Source organism: Lygodium microphyllum, chromosome 7, assembly GCF_053477565.2.
Source record: "Lygodium microphyllum isolate KBCC chromosome 7, Lygodium_microphyllum_v1.1.10, whole genome shotgun sequence".
NCBI lineage: Eukaryota > Viridiplantae > Streptophyta > Polypodiopsida > Schizaeales > Lygodiaceae > Lygodium > Lygodium microphyllum.
Window position 1 is genome coordinate 145,617,551 of NC_141141.1, and position 27,101 is coordinate 145,644,651.

The window sequence follows — 27,101 nt, forward strand, 5'->3', positions numbered from 1 at the left end:
CTGAGATAGGTAGATGAAAGGTCCTGCAGAAGGAGAAGATCGATCTACAACAGTAATAACCACGGTTAAGCTCGTAGGACTGTGCCTTCCTCGACATGGCGAAGGAGGAGGAGAGACTAGCAGGAAGTATATCGCCACAGAATTGGAGGAACTCCATTTTCCCAAGAACTGCAACGCTTGGCGATTAGTGTAAGGTAGAAAGGCTAGCCATGTTTTGCCGGATGTTTTGTTGGTTGCATGATGCATCAAGACATATTGCCCGTACTGCAAGCGTGTAAAGGACCTTTTGGCATCCCTCATTGCAAAGACCAAGGTTGTTGAGCTTGATCAGGAAAGTGATTGGGCTGACATACAGGCTGCTCTAGCTGAATGGATTCACCAGAGAATAGTTCCCAGCGTGTTTATTGGTGGAAAGCATATTGGCGGCTGTGATGACACAGTGGCCCTGCATTCTTAGAACAAGTTTGTTCCCCTCTTGAAAGAGGCACATGCCTTATGAATTTCTACTTTGTGTGACAATCCGGACCTACCATTGTGTCCTCTCCAGATAATTCCAAAATGCAGAATCTATGACAACAGCAGGTCCTTACAGCTGTACCTAATGCCTAAGCTACTAACTCTCTCCTTCAACAAGGGTATTTTCATCAACAGGTTCAGCATCCACAACTAGTTGAGTATCTTCAGCAGCATCATTTTCTGAATCAGCAGTATCAGCTGCATCAGATCTAAATGTCAATCTGCCCTTTGCCAGAACTCATCACTTTTCCTCAGAACTGGATTATTAGTTAATGCCATTATTCTGTTTAATGTAACTGAGATCATACATCGGAATGCAAAACAGTTTATGAGATAGTTCAGCTTTTTTTGAACATGGACCGCTTGTAACTCTCTTGACAAGAAGTATAGTGAACTTTGGCATCAAATATTTGAGTTCTTGTTAGCCCCTTCTCTTGTTGTATCTTGAACCCCGTGTTCTGCAGCCCTTGCGTGAACTCTACGACATTTTTGGTGAACTCGACGTGAAAGTGCTGCGTCACTTTTCAGCAAGATGGGAGACTCGCAAGAAGAGATGACAGATGATAATGTCATGAAGAACATGTTTCAGTCATTTACCACTTATATGCAGCAGCAAGTTCACGCGAAACGTGATAGTGATGCCATGGATGCCTTGAAAGCTGTCCAACAGGAGATGAAGCAATTTAATGGCCAGCAAGTGTCAACTTACTTGCATTTGTATGAAGAAAAGATGAAATTTTTTGGGGTTTCTCAAGATATTTGGAGCCGCTACTTCTTGCGGATCGTGGTCCGCGCTCTTGAAGTCCGAATTTTAGAAATTCAAGAAACACATGCAGGTTGGGCAGAGTTTAAGAAGGCATTAAAAGATGAATATTTCCTGGAGGATATAGGTCTTATGAATCGCAGGAATTTCTTAGAATGGGTTTCTATGCCTAATAAGGGACTTATAGTTACCGCTCTTCTGCGAGAGTTTGACAGCCGCTATGATCAGTTGGATGGAACTGAGCAACAAGCTTTGGAGATGCAGAAAGTGGAGTTATTTTTACAAGTTGCTGATGCTGATTTACAGGAAAAGTTGGATGATCTTTTGGAAGATCAAGCTACTGATTCTGGTTTAAAGACCGAGTGGAGACATGTCATTGATGCTGTGAATGCTCTTGTTAAGAAGCAGCGCAGGAGAGTACGATTGCATCGTAATACATGATCAGTTTCTGAAAAATCCTTTGAGACTTCTTCTTCTACCCCTGCTGCAACTTCATTGCCTAAGCCTACTCCTCCTGTTGTGAATCCACCAGTTCCTGTTGCTCCAGTGCCCTTATCTGTAGATGATGTTATTAAAGGCTTGGCAGATTTGACGATTGAAGCAGTCAAAGCTGAAGTTGGTAAGTTAAAAGAGCAACTTATGTCAGTACCTGCTATAGCACCTGCTCCAGTGATTGCTTTTCCAGCTGGTCAAAGAAAAGGGAGACGATGTATTTGGTGTGATAGTACAGAGCACCAACACTGCAGAGATTGTGATGCTTTTTAGGAAGTGCGTAAGAAGAATGTAGTGTTCTGGGGACAAGATGGGAAGATATGGCTGACAGAGACTGGCGCTCCTCTTGACACGAACTTTGGTAAGGGAGGCATGAAGAAGCTTGTTGATGATACGGCTGTGCGATCAGCTTATGTGAGTGTTACAGGAGATGCTTCAGCTTATGGAGTCTAGCTTGAGCAGAAATCAGATGGAGACTTTGCTTTATGGTCCTCTGTCTTGGAGATAGCGAGAAGAGGGAAAGTTCAGGCATCTACTATGACTTGTGTGGGCTCCAGCATCCGAGGAGAAACGGGATGGAATTCTCCTATTGACAGGTATTCTATTTTTGCTTATATGGCTAAAACACAGGGTTTAGATGCCATGGTTGAGGAAAAGAGAAGAAGAGATGAGGAGGGTCCCAGCACCTCCAAAAAGACTAGAGGGGGTGACTTTGTTTCATCACCTGTTACAGCTCCACCTATGTCAAGTTCTCTAGCTCAATCAGGTCTTGAACAACCTATGGGAGACAAGCAGATGAAAGAGAAGAGGCAACCAAGAAAGGAGCCAGGATTCAAGTTCTTGTCAGACCTTGATATGCAGACGGATATGAGTAAGGATTTTCATGAAAGAATTTTGAATAGTGAAGTTACTTTTACTGTTGGAGAAGCTCTTGGGATTGCTAGAAGAGAAATACAGGATCAGATGCAGGATCTTTTGAGGAGGAAACGACATGCGATGGAAGGACCTGCTTTACAGGGATTGTGGCATGGAGCTCTTGGGGAAGAGCATGATGATGCAGTGAAGGTTGAGAATGCTTCTGTTAATCCGCAATTGGAGAAAATAGTTCAGCCTATGCAGTATGAAGATGATGATACCCCTATTCTCATTCCTCGCAGCCATTTTTCACGAAGTCATTGGGCTAGAGCAACCACTGAGACGGTGGTAAGGATTGGAGAGAAACAAATTCCTTTGGTCTCTTTAGTCGATCATGGTTTCAAGATTAATCTTATTGCTCGAGGTGTTTATGAGAGTGGCAAGTGGCCTATGGATGCAGAGCATGGCTGGTGCATGAGAGCCGCCAATAATACTTCTGGTGATATGTATGCTGCTTGTCCGAGTATCACAATTTCTATTGGTAATGTAGAAGAGGATTATCATTGCTTTGTTCAGGATTCTTGCTCTTATCCGATTATTCTTGGACAGCCTTTCATTACAGAAGCAAGAATGGAAACGAAAGTGATGGATGGCGGGTCAGCTTATGCACGGATACACAGTAAAGATGGTATGCGAGCTGTTCAGTTTATGACTGTTGGGGTAAATCATCCGAGAAATAGGGACTCCTTGCGGGAGGCGCCGCTACCTGCAAAGGAGTTGGATTTTCATTAGGTACCGCTGTCTTGCGAGACGCCAGTGGTATGGAGTGGAGAAAAGAGGAGATCTCGCCTCCTGGCAGCCAGTCTTTCTCCAATAATTTTGTTGGTTTTTCTTCAGATAGTTCAGTGAGTTATCAAAAAATTTCAGATTTGCCTAGAACTGCCAGGCAGTACATTGATCATAAGGAGAAAGAATTGAAGAATGCATGTATTTTGCAAGCAGAAGAGCATGTAGATGGATTGTATGAAGGGATGTCTTATACAGATACATTGTTTGAGATGGGAGTGATGCTGAAAACTGATGTATGTAAGGGTTCAAAGATCATACCTGTGCAAACCTTGGATATGTTTCAGGAAATTTCTGGTTTTATGCTGAAAGCAGAGTTAGAGGCTGAGAAAACTCAGCAAACTGAATTTATGGCTGATCTTGATCAGCTACTAGCAGAGTTGCAGAGGGCTGAAATCATTCAGCCAACAAAGTTAAATGCTGGAAAAATTCAGCATATGGAGTATGAGGCTGCACCCATGCAGTCCATAGAGCCGAGGGCTGAATCCATTCAACCAACAGAGTTGAATGCTGAAAAATTTCAGCATACAGAGTTTCAAGCTGCACCCATGCAGTCCATAGAGCAAAGGGCTGAAAATTTTCAGCCAACAGAGTTGAGAGTTGCTGAAAATTTGCAGAAATTGCAGCAAAGAAAAGAGTGCTTGAATGATGCCAAGGTTGACACGAAGTATAAAACAGTTGAGAAGAAGGTTAAGCCGGTTGCAAGGCCGCTTCCTCCTGATAGTGATGAGCAGATTGAAAAAGCTATGAAGTAGCCTATGTTGAGAGATCCTGCAAATATTGGACATAAATTTACAGCTGAAACTCTTGCAGAATTGAAGATTGGAAACGATGATTTCTTGCTTCCAGTGGAAAAAGAATATTTTAGAGAGATGCTTGGACGTCATGATAAGGCATTTGCTTTCTTTCCACATGAAATTGGCTACATTAGTCCCGAATTGGTTGCACCTATGGTCATCTTCACTGTTCCTCATGTACCATGGAATATACGTCCTATACCTGTGCCTAAAGCACACTTGCCAAAGCTGATAAAGTTGCTGAATGAGAAGATTAAGATGGGGATTTTGGAACCCTCTTCTGCACCCTATTCTAACAGGTGGTTTACTGTACCAAAGAAGAATGGTACTTTGAGATTTATTCAGGATATGCAGCCCGTGAACAAAGTGACAATTAGGAATGTGGGAACAGGTCCAGTTGTGGATGAATTTGCTGAGGCTTTTGCAGGACGAGCCATCTATTCTCTAGGTGACTTGTAGTCAGGTTATGATCAGTTTCAGCTTGCCTTGGAAAGCAGGGATATTACTACTATGCGGACACCTATTGGTCTTGTGAGGATGTGTACCTTGCCTCAAGGTGCTACAAACTCAGTTGCTCATATGATGAATGCTATGCATAGAGTTCTACGAGACTATATTCCGCAGTATACCATGCCTTTTCTAGATGATGTGCCTATTAAGGGTTGTGCAGAAGAAGAAAAGAATGCAAGTCTTGATTTGCGTAGATGTAGACAATTTTTGGCTGACCACTTGGTTGCTTGTGAGCAAATATTGACACGATTAGAGGAGGTAAATTTGACTCTTTCAGGGCTGAAATCTGTCTTTGGTGTTAATGAAGTCATCATAGTTGGGCATATGGTTGGATATTATGGCAGGAAGCCTTCACTTGCAAAGGTGGATACCATAAGCAAGATTGCAGAGTATTGCTCGACTACTTCAGAGGTGCGGAGATTTGTGGGAGCTTGTGTATTTTACATGATTTGGATTCCTCATTTTGCTCATATAGCAGATGTTCTCTATCAGCTGCTTCGAAAGGGGCAGAAATTTCATTGGGATGAGAAGCATTCGAAAGCCATGCGTAAGCTCAAGAAGCTGTTGCAGTCAGCTCCTACTCTTCGCAAGGCGGATTATCAGTGTGGACGGCCGATCATGTTGACAGTTGATACTAGCCCTATTGTCATAGGTTGGGCAGTGGGACAGGATGATGCTGATGGAAATAGATATGCAATCTGTTTTGGAACTAAAGTTCTTAATGAGCAACAGAGGAGATATCCGCAGATCTAAAGAGAGTTGTGGGGAGTAGTTACTGCACTGAAGTGTGATAAAGGGTATTTCATTGGAGCTTTAGTTGTTGTGGAAACAGATTGTTTGCCTTTGCTTGGCATGATTACTAGTTGCTCGACTTCAGATATAGCGATGCTTCGGTGGATTGCCTATATCAAATCATTGAATCCAGAATTTTGACACATAGCAGGGAAAGATAATCCAGTTGCTGACATGCTATCTAGAGCGAGATATGAGGATGAGGAGTCAATGCTTGCAGAAGATGATGAGACAGAGCTTGCAGCTTCTGTTCTTGTTCATGATTGTCATGTATCTACTGTTGAAGCCTTTATTGAAGAACTTTATGTTGATGAGTGGCTGCAAATTGGACAGTATCTAAGTTCATTGACTCGAAGAGCTGATTGGACAGATGATGAATTCAAGAAAATCAGAAGGAAGGCTTATGGGTATTTCTTGAAAGATGGTTTTCTTTGGAAGCATCCAAAGAAGAGAGGAGGCTTGCCCTTGAGAGTAGTTTGTGATGTAGCGATGCAGATACAGATTATGCGAGAGTTTCATGAGAACTCATGGGCTGGACATAGAGGTGTGTGGGCTACCTATGAGAAAATCAAAGAAAGATACTGGTGGAAAGGGATGTATAAAGATGTTTCTCACTTTGTGGAGACTTGCAGAGACTGCCAGCTTTACTCTTTAGTGTGACATCGTGATGAGTTGCATCCGACTTATCCACTATGTATGCATTATAAGTGGGTGGTAGACTTGGTTACTTCGCCAGTGGGACTTTGGAAGATGAGATATCTTGTCTTGGCTAGGGAGGATCTTACAAACTATGTTGAAGGCAGATCTTTGCGAACAAAGACCACCACTAGAGTATGTAAATTCTTGTTGGAAGAAATATTTTGTAGGTATGGATGTATAGGCAAGATTACAGCTGATCGTAGAGAGCTAGATGCAGATGAAGCTAGAGAATTTTTCTCACGGCTTGGGATTAAATTGGCTCTTACTACTGCCTATAATCCAGAGGGAAATGGCAAGAGTGAAAGAGGACATCCACCGATAGTTAAAGCATTGGCAAAATCTTGTAGAGGTCGGATTGGGGAGTGGCCGAGCTTACTACCTTTTGCGTTGTGGGCTGATCGCTCTACACATAGTGTGACTACTGGATACATGCCTGCAGAGTTGATGTATTGGGAAAAAACCTGTCATGCCTACAGAAATTTGTGCTCTCACTTGGAGTGTTCATCCATGGCATGAGAATTTATCAAGGGAGGAGCTTCTAGCTCTACGGATTCGTCAACTAGAGAGAAGAACAGAAGATGTGCAGCTAGCAGTTGATCGTTTGAAAGCAGCCCGACTCAGAAACAAGGATAGGTTTGATTTAAGGCATCACTTGAGGCCTAGAGCCATAAAGGAAGGAGATTGGGTTCTAGTCTACGACAATAGTCTAGAGAATCAGCATAGTAGCATGAGAAAAATGGTTCAAAGATGGTTTGGACCATATGAGGTGAAACAGGTTTTTGACAATGGTACCTATGAGTTGGCTGAATTAGATGGAACAGTATTGAGGGTGCCCATTGCTGGAAAATGAGTCAAGATTTTCAAGAGAAGAGAAGATGAAGAATATGCACTTGAAGCGTTGACAGAAGAAGAGCAGGTAGAAGAAAGTCAAGCAGAAGAAGCGGAGTATATGAATGATGAAGCTGATGGAGAAACAGGTCTACTAGAAACAGAAGATGGACTCGACCTGTTTGTGGATTTGAATGATCCTGGATAGTTGGCTCATCTGGAGGATGCGCAGGTTTAGAGGGGGTGGATGTCGTGCTGCTACGCATCCAAGTCGTATACACCTCCATTTCTTTTGTTGTGCATTTGTGTTATTTTCTGTGTGTGATTCATTGTGTGTGAGATGCATTATGATAATCCGCATCCAATGTATATATTCCGTTAGTGTGTGTGTATGATTTTATTTGGATGCATGATGTGTGTGTGTCAGAAAAATATAAAAAACTGATGCCAAAGAGTAATATTATGTTGTCAATTACAATCATGAATTCCAAGAAAAGTGCAGGATATCGTGGAACTGAAGGAAGGCTCGGGAATTCACTATGGATGCTGCGATGAAGTGGTTAGCTGTTCATCATTTGGAGCTCATGCTGAATGTGGAGAAGGTTGAGGCAGGAGAATTTTGAAACTCTCTCACCTCAGGAGTGCTCGAGAAATGGTTTTGGAGTATGGAGTGGATACATTGGCTGAGGTTCTATTTGAAGGTTTCTCGCATGTCAAGAAATGTACTAATGACGGTCGTGCTCTAATGTCATTAGACCTTCAGGTTTTGATAAATGGATTGAGGCATCTAGCTCCACACAGGCTTGTCGTAAATCTGCATGTCGTTGAGGCTTTATTAAGGCATTTTATCTTCCTGAGATAGAATACATTCACTGGATTCGTGCTCATCTGGAGTACACGAAGACCCAAGTGACAAATCTAATAAACTTAGTTGCTCTTTTAAATAACTGGAAGAGGGAAAAACGGGAGCTGGCTGGAATTTCGTAGGGAAAAGCGAGAGGGATAAGCACTGGTTGTCATTGTTGATGTCATCGACCAGAGCAGGTCAGACACCAGAAATATTTAGTTTATTGGTTTTTTTTAGAGGAAGCGGGCTCTCTCCCATGGAATCAACAGGAAAAAGCTAGTAAGGGGGAAACTAATTTGGTTTTGAACAGCTTTTGGAGGGAAAAAACAAGAGGAAAGCAGGTCGTTTTTGGGGGCGATGAAGGAATTCATCCACGGGAGAAAAAACAAAGAGGAGAAGGAAGATAGACAAGATCGTCATGGAGGTAGAGGAAGCGGGTAACACTCAGAGCGACAGGAGAAAGAGTTTTTTTTACTGATTTCATGTTTCTATTTTCATGAAGAGATGGATCGTTTGATCAAAAGAAATCACTCTCTGCCTTCAAACATCATCAAAAGAAATTTCGCTGACGTGGAAGAGCAAAAAGACTGAGAAGATGACTATTGGCGATCTCTGCACACGACTTCTATTCCATATTGGAGGATGTCTACTAGGTGATTGATGCATCACCTTCCCCGACAACGACTCTAGCATGTTTTTTTTCCTCATGAATCTCAACTTGCACTTGATTGTAGGGTGGAACTCCGAAGGATTGGCCCTTCTCAGACATAGAACCTCAAGAAGACGCAGTACCGCAACTGATTTTCTGGACACCCTTTTCATGGGATTCACTGACAAAAGCTCGCTTTGATGATTCAGCTCTTGAGCTAGATGCACTAGGTGGTCGTTGCTTCTTATACGTTACGTTTCAGCCCAGGGATTCTTTTACCGTCTGAGATAGGTAGATGAAAGGTCCTGCAGAAGGAGAAGATCGATCTACAGCAGTAATAACCACGGTTAAGCTCGTAGGACTATGCCTTCCTCGACATGGCGAAGGAGGAGGAGAGACTAGCAGGAAGAGTGATCGCCGCAGAATTGGAGGAACTCCATTTTCCCAAGAACTGCAGCGCTTGGCGATTAGTGTAAGGTAGAAAGGCTAGCAATGTTTTGCCGGATGTTTTGTTGGTTGCATGATGTAGCAAGACATATTGCCCGTAATGCAAGCATGTAAAGGACCTTTTGGCATCCCTTGTTGCAAAGACCAAGGTTGTTGAGCTTGATCAGGAAAGTGATTGGGTTGTCATACAGGCTGCTCTAGGTGAATGGATTCACCAGAGAACAGTTCCCAGTGTGTTTATTGGTGGAAAGCATATTGGCGGGGCTGTGATGACACAGTGGCCCTGCATTCTCAGAACAAGCTTGTTCCCCTCTTGAAAGAGGCACATGCCTTATGAATTTCTACTTTGTGTGACAATCTAGACCTACCATTGTGTCCTCTCCAGATAATTCCAAAATGCAGAATCTACGACAACAGCAGGTCCTTACAGCTGTACCTAATGCCTAAGCTACTAACTCTCTCCTTCAACAGGGGTATTTTCATCAACAGGTTTAGCATCCACAACTAGTTGAGTATCTTCAGCAGCATCATTTTCTGAATCAGTAGTATCAGCTGCATCAGATCTAAATGTCAATCTGCCCTCTGCCAGAACTCATCACTTTTCCTCAAAACTGGATTATTAGTTAATGCCATTATTCTGTTTAATGTAACTGAGATCATACATCGGAATGCAAAACAGTTTATGAGATACTTCAGCTTTTTCTGAACATGGACCGCATGTAACTCTCTTGACAAGAAATATAGTGAACTTTGGCATCAAATATTTGAGTTCTTCTTGTTAGCCTCTTCTCTTGTTGTATCTTGAACCCCGTGTTCTGCAGCCCTTGCATGAACTCTACGACAACGGATAAGTTCCTCTTGCACCAAACCCCTCTTCACTATATTACCCATGTAGAAGAAAAGTGCGAACATAACGACTAAGTATGTACAAAGTATCAAATCCCACACACATAACTTTTTGGTGGATTCCACACCTCGCATGTGCAGCAGTACGACACTGGCTGAAAGAATGTACATCTAAGTTGGTTCATACCGATTGCAATTTTTACACACATATTCAAGGAATGTAAGAGTTTGAGATGTAGCAAAAGCATGTATGTCATTAAAAATGCATCAGAGGATTATGTAACAAGGATTCTGCGCAAAACTTGGACATAAAAAATAACTCACAGTCCTGACATAGTGGAGTGTCGAGTCACAACAAGGGACATGGCTTTCAGGTACAATTTGTCTCTTAGTTGACTATTATCTTACTTTGGGATGAGTCGGTGAACTTTCCTTTCCAATTACATGTACTTTGTTGCACGACAGACTTTATGCCTAGTGTTCATGTCAAGAATCACGTGGTGGGGGGACTTGCTCGAGATGATGCGTTGAACACACACAAAATGCACAAGGAGAAGCTCACTCAAGAGACAAGAAGAGAGATGGAGGCCAAAACGTTTTCTTGCTGATTTCTTCTTCTTCTTCCACACACTTTACAATGCACACAAAGTATAAATAAGATACAACATAAAGGAAAGTGTCCTACTAAGTCAAACAATGCATAACCGACTACACTAGTCGACTCGCGCTATAACTATGAGACCTGTAAATAGGTGTAACAACCTGAATATAATAAGTAATGAGTCAGTGGCCATGTGAGAGTCATAATGACCACCGACATGCTAAGTGTAGACGTGTGGACCCATCTAACCAGGCGGTCCATCATCCATGTCCACATGTGTTGAGCTTGTCATCTCAACACTCCCCCTCAAGTTCAACTGCATCTCTGCAACTCCAAGTAAGCTTCAAAACTTTTGAAGCTTCTCTGTACCCAATGCCTTCATGAAGATGTCAGCTATCTGATCTTGTGTGCTGACATACACCAAGTCAATCTCACCTACTAGTACCTTCTCTTCACAAAGTGGTAGTGTACTTCAATATGTTTTGTCCTGGCATGGAACACAACGTTCCTAGCCAACTATATACTGCTCATGTTGTCACAATAAATGACAACTGGACCTTCCACCTGCACATCCAAATCAGCCATTAACTTCTATAGCCATACTACCTCACATACTGTAACAGCGTCACCTCTATACTCAGCCTCTGTACTCGACAAAGCAACTGTAGATTTCTTTTTGCTGCTCCAAGCAACTGCTGCACTACCAAGAGAGAACATGTATCCACTGGTAGATCTTCTATCAGACATACTACCAGCCCAATCTGCATCTGTGTATCCAAACACCTGTGCCTCTGTACCTGCCTCATAGAAAAGTCCATAATGTAATGTGGACTTCACATATCTCAATATGCGTCTGACTGCATTCAAGTGTGGCTTTCTAGGTACTTGCATAAACTGGCTCACAAGACCAACAGCGTAGCTCAAGTCTGGCCTTGTAATGGTCATGTAGATCAAACTCCCCACTATCCTCCTGAACATAGTAGGGTCTTCTATTTCATCCCCAACATCAGCACTCAACTTTACATTCTACTCCAACGGAACTGAAAGTGGTTTGCATGTTGTCATACCATACTTGGACAACATATCCAAGACATACTATCTTTGGGACAGCCATATACCATCATCACATCTGATCACCTCAATGCCAAGGAAGTATCTTAGCTCACCTAAATCCTTCATCTCAAACTTCTTCTTCAAAGAATCCTTGACTTTAGCAATCCCACTATCACTATCACCTATAATAATCAAGTCATCCACATAGATGACTATGATGACCAAACCTGCATCTCCCTTTCTCACATAAAGTGAGTGATCAGCATCAGAAACATAAAAGCCAATATTGACAAGATACTCTCTGACCTTGTCAGACCACGCTGTAGGTGCTTGCTTGAGCCCATAGAGCGCCTTCTTCAACCTGCACACATACGTGGGATGCTCTAAATCTTCATAACCTGCTTGCTGATCCATATACACTTCTTCCTGCAAATCACCATGCAAGAAGGCATTCTTCACATCCATTTGCTGCAACCTCCAACCTTTGGCTACTGCCAAAGCAATCACACATCTGACAGTTGCCATCCTAGCAACTGGACTGAAGGTTTTATCATAATCTATGCTATATGTTTGGGCATAGCCTTTTGCAACCAGCCTAGTTTTGTACCTACTAATAGAACCATCTGCATTGTGCTTAATCTTATAAACCCACTTACATCCAATAGCTTTCTTGCCCTTTGGCAATGATACTAGATCCCAAGTCTTATTGGCCTCTAATACAGCCATCTCCTCATCCATGGCTGCATCCCAATGAGCATAACAAACAGCCTCCTCAAAACATGTGGGCTCAACATCCTCAACTAGTTTCACCATATAAGCATAATGGTGAGCTACATAACCTTCAAAACCAAATCTTTTAATAGGGTATCTCACCCTGCTAGACCTGTGTACCACTGGATCACTCAATGGAGTCTTTGCATTAACGCGTGCTCTCTGCACACCTGGAGTCCTCACTGAAGGAATGCCAAGCTCATCATCCAGGCTCTCTGAGCCACTGGAGTCTCCATCAAGAACTGCATCAATGCCTTCTGACACTTTACTTTTTCCTTTGTCTTTACCTGTAGTGCTACTAGATGCACCCGAAGATGTAGAGGTACTCCTTAGTCTCCTAGACCAAGGACTACCAGATGATGTCTCTGGTCCACTAAGAGTCTGTGATTCTTGCTTTTCAGCCTGCACATGAGTATCATGATCATCATCATCATCATCCAATGCATCACCACTAGATGCATACCAACTGCTCATTTCATCAAAGATGACATCCCTGCTCACTCTGAACTTACATGTGACAGGGTTATAACATCGATACCCTTTTTGCTCTAAAGAGTATCCAATAAAGACACACTTTTCAGTCTTTGGATCCAGTTTCTTCCGCAACTCATCTGGCACATGAAAATATACAATGCAACCAAACACTTTCAAGTGTGAAATACCAGGCTTCTTACCTATAAAACATTCTTTGGGGGTCATACCATGAACTGCAGCTGTGGGAGTTCTGTTCATAATATAAACAGCAGTATGAACAGCCTCAGACAAAAAATTCTTAGGCATATTCTTTTCAGCCATCAAGGCGCGTGCAACTTCTACAATATGCTTGTTTTTTCTTTCTGCAACCCCATTTTGCTGTGGGGTATACCTGCATGTAAACTGTCTCTTTATCCCATGAGACCTCAGAAAATCACTGAACTCATTTGAGAGGTACTCTCCCCCTCCATTTGACCTCAAGCACTTTACTTTCAAGCCTGTTTCTCTTTCAACTGCAGCCTTGAAAGTTCTAAAGTGCTCTAACTCTTCACTCTTTTCCTTCATAAAATATACCCACAGCTTCCTAGAACAATCATCAATAAATGTGACAAAGTATGAACTGCCTCCAAGAGATACATTTTGTGTAAGCCCCCAAATGTCTATATGCACAACATCAAGGATATTTCTGCTTACATCTCTGTCATGTGAAAAGGGCTATCTTGCCTGCTTGCCAAACTGACATGCTTCGCATACCTTATGAAATTCTGCAACTCTAAATGTAGGCAAACCTGTAACCAACCCTTTGGACTGCATTATTTTCAGCCTTTGTACATTTGCATGTCCAATGCATTTGTGCCAAATTTCAATATCTACAACAACACCTTTTCCTTTAGCATACATAGCAGCATTCATAGTAGGAATTCCAGCATCTAGAGTAAACATACGTCCAACTTTGCTTCCCTTTGCTACTAACCTGCACTTGTCATTGAAGTCTTCTACAAAGCAGCCCTTTGCATTAAATCTAACTTACAACCCTTGCTCTACCATTTGACCGACTCACACCAAGTTCTTTGTAATAGATGGTACATGTAATACATTTGAAAGACTCTTTGTCTTACCATCATGCAAGGACAAGGAAACTTTTCCAATGTGTGAAATTGGGTGGCATGAGTCATCACCCGTATGCACATAACCTACATTCTGCAAATCCTGCATCTCTCCAAACCATTCTGCATGGCTGGTCATATGATTGGATGCACCTGAATCAACATTCCAAACATCTTCATGTGTTCCCTTTCCTGTAACAGCATTCAGCATATGCTGCATAACAAACAGACGTTCATTTTTGTCTTCATTCTGTCGTGAAGACGATGCATAGTTTCCTTGCTGCAATTTACTACTGCAAATATCATCTTTCTTAGTATAACATTGGGCTGCAATATGACCTATTTTGCCACAGTAGTGACACACAATACCAGAGTTGTTAGAACCTCTGTTCTGCCATCCACCTCTTCCTCTAAAGCTCCCCCTGCCTCTAAAGTTACCACGACCTCCTGAAACCTGCATATCACCAAATTGCTGATTCAATCTGTTTTGCTGGTTGTCACTACCACGTCCTGTACCACGGCCTCTTGAAGAGAACCTGCCACGTCCCCTTCCTAAACTGGAGTAGAAAGCTTGGACCTGTTCACCACTTCTTTCAAATGTCTCACTCTGCATGTTGATCTCTTCAGTGATCATAAGAGAGACCAACTTATCGAAATATGAAAATGGCTTTCTGACATATACGGAAGTTACAAAGGACTTCCAAGCCTTTTCATTGTTAAGTCCACCCAAGGTAGTCGACACCAAATCATCATCATCGGGCATTACATCAATTGCTGCCAAGGCATCTGCAATGCTTCTTACCTTCAGTGCATACTCATTGATAGACATCTTCTCTTTCTTCAATGTATTCAACTCTTGCTTGAGTTGAATCTTTCGTGCCTTTGTATTTACAGAAAACATACTTTCAAGTATGGTCCAAGCTACATATCAATTTTCTGCATTTCTAATATGTCCCAGCATATTATTGTCAATTACTGCAGACAACCAATACATGACCTTTTTATCTTTTGCATTCCATTCCTTCCGTGCCTTTGTCTCTTCTGTAGTTGGAGGATCACTCACCTCCGGCTCCTTTTCTTCACCTGAAACAAACTTGTAGAGGCATTTTCCAATAAGGAAGTTCGTGACACGGAACTTCCATGAAGGATAGTTGTTCTTGTCAAGCTTCTCAATGATGGGGCTTTCACTATTCTCTGCCATTATCACAAAATTAATACCAACAGCAAGCAAATCTTTTGCAACCCTCAACCTGTAGTGCATAGCAATACACCAGACAGCCTTTTTCACTGTCTGCTCAACAATACATGCAATCTGCAACCTGTTTGCAGATAAACCTTGTGTTTACTCATTGGTAAACACCTTTGAACTTACAGATCTGAAATTTGTAACCTGCACACCCACCTTCGGTCAATACACTCGAAGTCACAACATACCCTGAAACTGCTGTTCGCAACCTTGCGGCTCTAAAACGGGCCCTGAAACAGCCTCAGATGCAAAATACACAGCGTTCTTCGCACACACCAAATATCATTGCAATTTGGGATTTTTGCTCTGCCCTGCTTCCGGTGCCTCCACAGGCACTATCCAAGAGAAAGAGTGGAAGGATGGGAGAGCTTCTTACCTGTGGCTTGCTTGCTCGAACCTTGCTTCTTCTCCTTTGCTTCAGCCTTCAAAATCAGCCTCTCTCAGTGGCGTGGCTCTGATACCATGTCAAGAATCACGTGGTGGGGGGACTTGCTCGAGATGATGCACCGAACACACACAGAATGCACAAGGAGAAGCTCACTCAAGAGACAAGAAGAGAGATGGAGGCCAAAACGTTTTCTTGCTGATTTCTTCTTCTTCTTCCACACACTTTACAATGCACACAAAGTATAGATAAGATACAACATAAAGAAAAGTGGCCTACTAAGTCAAACAATGCATAACCAACTACACTAGTCGACTCGCGCTATAACTATGCCAGCTGTAAATAGGTGTAACAACCTGAATATAATAAGTAATGAGTCAGTGGCCATGTGAGAGTCATAATGACCACCGATGTGCTAAGTGTAGACATGTGGACCCATCTAACCAGGCGGTCCATCATCCATGTCCACATGTGTTGAGCTTGTCATCTCAACAGTTCAAGTATTGTAGATAGAGGATGCTCAAGGGTAAATGGTTGTGCCTTGATCAAGACATGCATGAAAGTGCAGCTATGGATGTTACTGTCATTTGTGAGGGCTGTGAGCCCCAAGTGTTGCAAATGGAGGATGATTGGCCCTTGAGTATAATGCGCCATGAAATTACAATGTTAATGTAGAATCCACTTGTTAGCTTCTATTTTAAACTAGATGGTAGGAAAATTCAAAGCCGAGCTGAGGATATTGTTACCAACGGAAAGTGAGTGGCTCCACATATTTTAGAAATTGTAGAGTCTTCCTAAAAATCCCAACACCACAAGTTGTAATATCCAATACCTATAAATTTTTGGATTTGTTTGGCCAATAGAATATTGTCACTTACAAACTTGAAATATTTAAAAATTATAGTATTTATGCAAAATCATACACTTGTTATACACTTTTCACATTAACACATTTACATATGCATGTAAACTTTACAAAGACGTAAGTAAAGCCATAACTAAATATCGTATGCGAACAACCCTTAATTGTTTAAAACTTAAGGTTTTTAAGGTAGAACTAGTTTAGTTCTTGTTTCATTGTTTCATTTCACACTTTCTCTCTTCATCTCTTTATATCCACCACATCCCTCCTACATGCTACGAATGGATGCTCGTGCACACTTTGAGTCCACGAGACTATCTTTGCCAACCAGGGTGATGAGATATTCTAGGTTTTCTCTAAGAACTTCAAACTTGAAAGCATGCGCTCATTGCTCGATCCCCCCCTTCAGGTTTTGGAAGACTTTATGAGCACCATTGCTTCATGCATATACTCCATCGAAGGATCTGGGTGCCTCTGGAACAGCTCATGGTATTTCAAGCAGGGAAGAATCACCAAAAAGTGGTGAATAGGTGTCTAGCCCATGTGGATCCTTCGCACAGAGTATGCACTATTCCTATGGGAAATGCGCCAGCAGGTACATCACCTTTGGATATCGTGGAGTGTGATTGCACATTTGCAATTTACCTCCTTGCATTGGATACACCCCTAGAGGAGGAGAGCGATAAAGATACAACTCCACATGTTGTTTCTATCACATGCACAAGAGAAGAACCAATTGAAGAGCTCATAAATGTTGAAGAGGAACATCGGGTGGTGGCAGAAAAAGGGTTGGCTCTCATGGTGCCATCTTCTTCAAAACAGCCACAAGTAGACAAACCCAACCTTACCTCCTTGACGCCCATTGAAGTAGATGGTATACAATGCTTGCTTCTATCAGATGTACTACAATACTTAGAAATGAAGGAAGAAGAGTTGTTTTCTATCCTAGTCAGGGATTCAATGGAAGACCTGATCGATTATGATTACATGGATGTGCATTCAACAATGGCAGAGATTGGAAGATATGATGGCACAAACTTAGATACTATGAGTGCCATCATAGTAGCACAGGAGAATATTACCTCGGTTGAAGAAGATTACCTTGTGCCAGATGCTGAATTTGAATCACTACAGCATTATTTGTTTGGACCAAGGCCCCAGCTTCCTAACAAGAAGTTTGTAGATTCCTTTACCCAAAGAGGTGCCTCCCTAACACACGAGGAAATGAAGATACAAGATGATCTGGAGAAGGTGAGATTTCTAACTACCATATATTTTTAAGTGATGAAACTTAACGATAGGGTATGTCGGGCCCCTGGGAGTCCACCGGTGAAATCTTGGCAAAAAATGATGCCTACAACTCCCCTGCCCAAAGTCTAGCATCTCGGGCCACTTTTTGGGCCAAAAAGTGGCCCTAGATGCCAGACTTTAGATAGGGCAGCTACATGCATCATTTGGGGCCAGAAAGTGGCCCCAGATGCTAGACTTCGGACAAGGCAGTTGCAGGCATCATTTTTGGCCACCAGTGGACTCCGGGGGACCCGATGCACCCTACCAACACCATATTGGGGAATATGGGAATTTCCCATAAGTTTGGGACACATGGTCAAATCTTTGGATTTGTCATAACTTGAACACTATAACCCCAAATCAAGTGCTCTATAGCTCAATAGATTCCATTTTTCAAGTGCTTTCCAATGATAGGTACATCATATGGTTTTGAGAAACTTATGGGTATGTTATCTAGGTGCTACATTTTTAGTATTCAAAAAATGGGAATTGGGAGATTCCCAAACTCACTAATATTGTGTTTACCGTCAAGTTTCATCATTTTCTGATAACTCTAGGTTAGTCACTAAATATATTATTTGATTTGACTTTTTCATTCATGACATATTGTATATAGATGAGTTTGCATCAAGGCAAGGAGGAGCTCGACATGCGGATTGACGAAAGGATTCAGCTCTGAAGGAGTATATTGGTAACCTTGTTGCAGATTTGGTGGTCTTCCATAAGAAGTGCTCACTAGGAGGGCAAGAAATAATCATGAAAATTCAAGCTTTGACCAAGTTTCGACCTTTTCGAGCAATACCAGTGACATCTAGCTTGGAGAAGGTGGTGCTAACCAAGTAGTCAAAGCTTCTTTACTTGTTTGACCAAACGTGTGGTGGAGCAATGCGTGTGCTTGCTACATTAGGTGACCTCGCTAAAGTGTTAGATCCGCTTCTCTTGGAGAAAGAGCTGAAAGGGGAGTGCATCATTTTTGAAGCAAAGAAGGAACTTATATTTTCATCGGAAGCTGGCCCCTCCTCTCCACCAATGAAAAGGCCAAGGAACAATTGAGAGTTCTTGTTGGCTATCGGCTTTTTGTATCTACCATCACTAACAACCATCACATGTATTTTTTTAAATGAATATAAGATACTTTTCTTTGTCCCTACAAATAAATATTTATTAAATAAATGTGTGGTTTATATAAGTGTGACGATAATGTGTGGTACGTGAATGACACATTCACATATATTAATATAATTCAACACATAGTACTGCACTTGCGATTGTGTAAGTGTGACGATAATGTATGGTACATGAATGACACATCCACATACATTAACATAATTTAACACGTAGTACTGCACTTGCGATTGTGCATAAGCAATAATGTAACTTGTATCCATACGTATTACTACTTTCGATGCGTTCATACGTTAAGCAAAAATTAAGAGTCATACATTTCAAGAAACAAAACAAAACAACTTTACTCAATTATTTGAATTCAGTACACATCGCATGAGATATTATGTATATATAAATAAATATTCCAATGTGTCAAAGTATACAAATTTTTTTGGCCTTCCAAGATGTTATGGCACTATAACACTCATTACAAACCTTGCATCATTAATCTAGTAAACTATGGCACAGTTCCCTTGCCATGTCGAAGCCGAATGATAAAGTTCATGTCTTTATATGTGATTGTGACACACTTTGCATGGATGGCCACAAGCTGTGTATCATTGAACAAGTCGATGAGAAACACCTCTGTAGCAGTTGTTTGTAGGGCCTCCATAGCTCCAACAGTCTACCTTCTTGCTAGTAGACTATCCCGCACTTGTGCCCAAAATCTTCCCATCCCTTTCAGCTCCAAGTCTTTCATGAATTCTCGAACAACCTTATGAAAATGACTTTTCGTGATGAAAATCTCGTATCCGTGTTGGATTCTCCTTATCTCTTGAAGGGCGACAGTGCCCGATTTCCATCTCCTCTTCTTCTGTGGTGGTCCTTGTGCTCTATGGGGAGCACCTATTGCTACACTAGAGGAGGCTCCACCTTGTGCTCTAGGTGGTGGGCCTTGGTGTGATGTCTTCCCAGGGCCAAAATGGCGACATGCTTTCTTGGTGCATGCCATGCAAGCTTGAGGAGGGCAAGATAGAGAAGAGACAGAGGTTGGGGATGTGAAAATGTAGGAAGCAAAGAAAGAAAGATGTGAAAATGAGAAGAAGAATGAACTTTTAACCCATTTAAACCCAAAATCAGGTTAATGCAGCTTCATATGCACTATCCATCATGTGATCATAAATCCATGACTTTTTATTGAAATGTGACGAAACTTCACACGCACTCGTTAGGTGGCCAAGAGCCCTTTTTTTTTGAAAAAAAAATGCCTCTGGACCCTTGGTCCAAATTCTGGCATCTGGAGCCACTTTCCTGAAACTTCGCACCACATAGGCTATACAGAGGCATCAGGAGTAAAGTGTACAACAAGAAACTAAATTTTTTTGCATGTTATTCCTATTGAAATTGATAGTGCTAACAAAAAATATAAGTAAGAATTGAAAATACAACGAAGATACACAGTCAAAGTTGAGAGCGAAGGACAAGTGTAAAATTTTAATTCATATTTTAAGGGCGCATACAATAGTTTTGTACTGGGACATAGTCATATGTCCAATGCACGAGGATAACACTATGCCAAAAAAGATAGTATTAAAAATTGTGTTCATTCCATTGGAACAAATGCATCCTTCACTGCTTGAAGATTTCTTACAAGTTGAAAGTCCTTGGGAGTTACAGTGATGCGTTTCGCATGTATTGCACAACGTTGAGCATCAGCCATCAAGTCAACTAAAAAGGCCTCTGCAACACACTGTAGAGCATGAAGATATTATTTTGTGAAGCGATTAGGTCTATCCTGACCCTGTGCCAAAAACCACCTCCTTCTTTTTGTGCAGTAGAGGTCTTGCACAATCTTGCGAAAAAGTCTAGAGAAGCTCGCCTTCGCAATGATGAGATCAAAAGAGCGTTGATACCTCCTAATTTCTCTCAAGGCCACTGTACCTGACTTCCACTTGCGTTTCTTGTGGGGATGCTGAGGAGGACCCTTGTGAGGGCGGATTAAGGAAGGTGGATTAGGTTGAGAAGGGGGTGCATCTAAGCTAGTAGATGCTTCGAGGGGCTGAACATGATATGGGGCTCTGAGTGGAAGCTTATTTGCAACTACCTTAGACCTAGCCATCTTTCTTGCACAAGAGATGTGAGAACTCAATGAATAAGATAGAAAGTGAAACCCTCTTTTATATAACCCTAAAGTGTGAGACTCATTCACTTAAACACACACTCTCTCTTTCTCTCTTAAACTATGAATTGCATTCACACTAAACACATTGTTCATCTTACTATCCTAGCTCTCTTCAAACCCATTTACTGCCTTGTCGAAGCCTTGTTTCTATCCACTTGGCATGGTTCTCTTTGGCACTTGAGGCTTCATAACAAACTCTTTTAGTGACATGATGTGATTCCATTATGTTTGCAACCAATTCATCAGCACTTTTATTTGCTCTCTTTTGTGAGAGTTTAGCTTCATTTGCTACTATAATCCTATACCACCAAGATAGCAATTGGATCATTGGATTGCTCCCATTCACCCCTCCACCATGATTAGTTTTTCTTTGGTATGCACCACACGCTATCCAATGTGAGTTTTCCATCCCTTGTGTGGATCAAATTCTGATGCTTCCCTTTTCTGCAAAGTATGGCCCATGTGCCTCAAAGACATGCTACAAAGACACATATCATACATGAGTAAAACTATGCTCAATAATCTATACAATTCATAAAATTTTTAAATATTAACTTAGTACACACCATGTAATGTGTGATAGAGATTTTACCCCATGCTTCCACCATGTTTTCATAGAAGCTATGCATAATATTGATAAGTTCTTGCTTATCTTCATTGTTAAACACCATCTTGCGAAGTAAGGGAGGCAATTTGTTAAGACTTATCCAAACCTTAGCTTCGGCCAATCTTGTTTTTCCTCCATTACTTCGATCAAGAACTGCAAAATGTAACTTTTTCCACCCATCGTAGTCCTGCGGCCTACGAACCATGCATTCTCTTTCTCATTGATGGGTGCTGAGAGAAACTTCCTAGCCTTTGCTCCTCCAAAGCAAGAATTTTTTGGAAAGTTACAAGATTTTCCTGATCTCTTCTCATCTTTTTCAATTGCCACTTGATGCTTATGTATCCCAATTTCTGATAGCACTCGCTCCACATTTCTACATGTTACAATGGCTTTTTTTTCTGGTTGCATCCTATAAGCAAAGAAAATATATTCATATACAAGTTTCTCCATGATTCTGACAAAAGCATACAATGAACAAACGTGAATGTGATCCAGTGGAATGTTGAAGATGGGCTTCCATGTGGGATCTTCTCTATTGCACGTCAGTGCAACACTTGTCACCCTTCGCCAGTTCTTCTTTCCGTCCTTTCCTTCCACCCTCTCTATCAAGAAATATAGGTATGGATTCTTTGTATTTGCACCATTGGAGATTCCACACATGCATTTTAAAGTTTTCAAGTCTCTTGCAAGATACCATTCAACCAACTATTGACCATACCCTTCAACTGAGAGCATCTCACCATATTCCTGATGATCGATGATGCTTGGAATACTCGTGTGCATAAAGAACAGCTGCAACACCTCAAATTTTTCCTTAGGAACTTCAAATGTAGCGAGCCACCACACATGGTACTCAAATTGAACACTAAAGTTCCCTGGGTTGTTCTTATCGAATTGTAAAGCTCTATTCATCAGAGTTACACTAATTCTTTCAAGTTTTACTCCTTTGACGACCTCACTTTCATCTAATTTTATAACAAACTGCAATTTACCATCACATTTCTCTACATATTGTAGTACATTACCATTGTCAATTGCACCTTGTTCAAATCTAAATAGTAATTGTTGAGTTCGGTGAACTTCACCTCATATGCATTTTTGGTCCCAACATTTAGTGTTTCCACACATTGAACATGCATGGGATCTCCTATCAACTCCAAAACCTTTGTATTAAGTTGCCGTCGGGCCTCTATTAACTTTGAAGGTTGAGGAAGAGGTACGATTCTATTTCTCTTTAGCACACGACCAAACCCAACGTTTACACCTTTGAATATCTTTGAGTAATTTGTTGTGCTAATACTGACCCTATCACAAATAGATTGCACATCCAAAGTTGAGAACTCATTTGACACATCTTTTAATGTGCACTCAATCACATTTTCCTTCACAACCTTAAACTTAGGATTGCTCAAAGCATTTTCCAATGTACTTGCCTACAGCAATCTATAATACACGATCCAACCTCACCCTCACATAGGTTCTCTTTCTGAGCCACCTTACATGCTTTGATGCACCGCTTCCACTGACTGCTATTCACAATTAACTCATTGATTGGCTTCTTATTTCGTTTGCGCTCCTGTGTTACCTTGTTGTTGATCTTTCTCAAGTCATCCAATTGTGCTTTTGCCTCCTCATATGAGATACCAATGTCATGGACAATGTCCTATATCGAAATAATTTGATTGTTTTGTTGAATTATAGTGTCATTCAGTTGTATCACTTGTCCTATGAGCTGTTGCATATGAAGTTGATGTGTAGCGATCACATCATGGCAATTTTTATGGTTGCTTGGCAAGTTGTAAATACTTTGAACACTTGATCATTGAACCGCCTAGTATAACCGAGTAACCCATTTTCACCCTTGCACACATACGTCAACAAATTTGTGATTCCTGAGAAAGTTGAAGGTCTATTGTTTAAGAGGTCAATTGGGTAGATTCCCCCATCAACCCACAAATCCACATGTTTCAATCCCATTTGCCTGTAACTCTACAAAACCTGAGGGTTGACACTGGTACACTAGGTTCTTTTGAACTATGGGGCATATTAAATCTCTACCTCAATATGCATCTCCTTCTTTCCTATATTCATTTTACTATTAATAGAAATGGGGAGCCTACTTGGTTGTCACAGGAGGTAGAGTGGAGATGCACAAAGAGGCACACAAAGGTGGTAAGGGAAAGGAGGGTTTAAGTAATTCACTTTGTTAATGAAGGTTGCATAAACACTGAGAGAGATCACAATAGAGCCATCAGAGAGTATAGATATGGGGGGAAATAGCTCAGAGGATAGGGATGTCCAAGACTTTTTGTATTTTAGATATTTCTATTTTACCTCTAAAAACATCTCCAAAAAATATGAAATTTGACCAGTTTGTTTGTTTTTTGACCAAAAGCTAGAATATAAAAAATCCCCAAAATATCTTAAAAGGAATTTTCAAAAGTATATTTTCCTTGTTCTTAATTAGAAAATCAATTACCTCGTATCTACTAATCATTTTGCATTAAAAACAAAGCACCACACTCTCGTAACTAACTTCTTTTTTGAATATAAAATTTGGTTGAAAAATACTTTTTGAATGAGGAGAGAGAAGGAATCTGAGTATATCTTTGTAGGTAATATAAAAAAGGAAAAATGAGATTACAAAAGTGGAGAGAGAGGAGGATTATTTTACTATTCTTCTCTCCTCTTTTCCTTGTTTTAAGGAGGAGAGAGGGGGGCTAAACGGCCCATTTGTGATTTCATTTTTTTCCTAATGTTTCTAGGATGATTAACACAAACAGTAAGAAATTTGACTACTTTCCTCCCATCCTTGCTTCTAACTCTTGCATAAGCAGAACCATCATCAAGCACCTTTGTTTCCATATGCACTCTTCTAATATAGAGTTGTCCCAAAATCAGTGCATATGAGGAGCACAAAGAAGTGTTGCTCTTCTTGTACATCACCAACTCGAGGGGTTCACTATATATATATTCTCTATATAACGTGCGTTCATGGCTAATTTATAAAAATCCTAATCAGTGAATTTTTCTTGAATAAAACACAACCCTTTTCTATTCAATTTGTAAGTAACCCCTTTATATGACACCCTTTTGTATGTAAAAAATGTTTAAAAATGGTATTTTAAAAACCCCTTATTTTGAACTCACGATATATATACATATATTCATGACTGACCCCCCCGAGATCACCAATCATCAATTTTACATTAGGACATGCAATATAAAGTTCTCCTGAAGAATTATTTGCAGCCCATGATCAGTGTCTACATGCCATGCACCATTTTTATACAATCCACGCTCAATGAAATTTATCTTAGACCCATGGTCAAGTAAAGCAACACAAGGAGTTTCACATTCCCCTATTTTCACTAACCTTTTAGTGGTAGTAGCCTTGGCCCAATGATTTCTTGTGTAATGACTTCAAGGAATAAATTTTAGAGTCTCTTCTCCATATTGACATTGCATTTGCCTTACTCCACCATGCATATTGCTACAAGACAATGAATTTTTAGCCACTTTCTTTTCTTTTCCGCATGATGTCCACTAATTAGTAGCATCTTGCATAGATAATCCAGTACTTACTTCATGCTCATATTCAGTCCCGAAGACCCAACAAACTAGTTTCCTCTTTAAATTGCAACAATGCACTAGTGGTATCACCAAGAAATTGACGCTTCCTCTTAATTATGTCAATGATCTTATCATGAAATTCTTGCTTGGAAATGCCAAGCACCTCTTCCAAGGTGAATTCCACCCGATTGTTTAAGGTCGGATCTTCAAGAACCTTCTTAAGATCTATGGATGTCTCAATGTTAGATTGCAACTTATATCCTAGTTGCTTGCCCTTCTTTTTGCCCTCTTGTTTACTATCTTGTTTTTGCTCTTGAGTGACCTCTTCCATAACATGCTCGAGAGGTGGATGATTTGTAGCTTTAGGATGATCCACACTTCTTCTTGTCATTCTTTTAGATGTCCCTACATTATCCTCATCTCTCTTTTGTTTCTCTTCCACAAGTACATTCGTATTTTGTACCTTTTGCTAAATATGCATATACTAAATATGCATCTACCACTGAGTCCCAACTAATTATGTCACGAATGTCTTGCATTGCATGAGACCTTTCACTATTAGTAACCTTTCTCTTTTCAGCTGCATGTAAAGCATGTGTCCATATTTTAGCCTTTGGACCAACCATCACTTGGCCATGCACTCTATCCAATTGTAGACCAAAAGTAGAAGTATGTATCGTTGCATAAGCATTTCGAACAGCCAAGTCTTCCAACAACTTCTACATATCTCCCTTTCCAAAATTCAAAACAAGAGGCAATCCTATTTCTTGTGCATGGATCTTGCCATCTTTCCAAAAGATGAGTTGTTGTGCCAAGACCTCCTAATAGGCAGCACAACCATTTCCCTCATGCTGCAAACTATCACACCACATATATCTTTTTCCTGGCTTAGGGGCTCCTGCCCGTTTCCTATCCTCTTGTTCTTTTTCATCCGATTTTGCAACCTTCAATTGAAGATCCCGCATGCCTTTGACCAATTCATCCAAGATATCTTCCTTAATAGAGGGAATAGTAGCAGGTACAGCCATAGGGTTAGCCATAGAAGTGGGTGGCTTACTGGATACTTTCACTTTTTTGCCCATAATAGTGGGCAAGTTAAAGACATGCAATCTTTCTCTTCTTCTATGCTTTTTTACAAGTGTAGTAGCAGCTTCCTTGACATGTCTCCAGTCTGTTTTCAAACATGTCTCTATAGTCAAATCCTCCAACAAATCATCAAGCTCCTCTTAATCTTAGCAATTCTTTAGCCACAAGACCCTTATTGGGTTGTAAAATCCACTCCTGAAAAGTCTTGCGCGTAATCAAACTAGTATCTTCAATGTAAAATTCTTCCCTGAGTGTCTTCTTGAAAGCTACCCAATCACCATCCTGCATGTATAATTCAGTAATTCGCACTTTCAATTCATGTACAGTAGCACGTACAAAATACCGGCTCCATGCAAGTTGAGCCACTCCAAAGAATTCCATCTTTTGAGCATAGGTATGTACATATACAGACACATTCCAGCCATTGAATAACTTTATCTCAAGCTCAACTGCTTGTAGAGCATTCATCACAAAACTTTCTATTTGTGCAGAAGCCTGCATCACCTATTGTTGTTGTTGTTGTACCTGCATAAGCATATTCATATTTTGCACCAACTGTTGCAAAACATCACTAGAGATTGTGTTGAAAGGTCCTCACATCTTGTCTTTTCTTCTTTTGATGACCTTTTACGTCAGGTTCACCAATGTCGGAGGGGTTTTTGTTGAAAGCTCGAATCCACTAGGGATCAAAGGTAGAAGGAAGTAGAGATAGGAGATGGAAGAGAAGATAAAGAATACACAAGAGGTAAAAACAGTAATGATGAAGCACAATGAATCAAATCAATATGTATTGACTCAACCTAAAATCCTTTGTCTGGCACTACTCACAAGCACTCTTCAGGCATTAGAACTCTTGGAGCTCCCTCGTAGA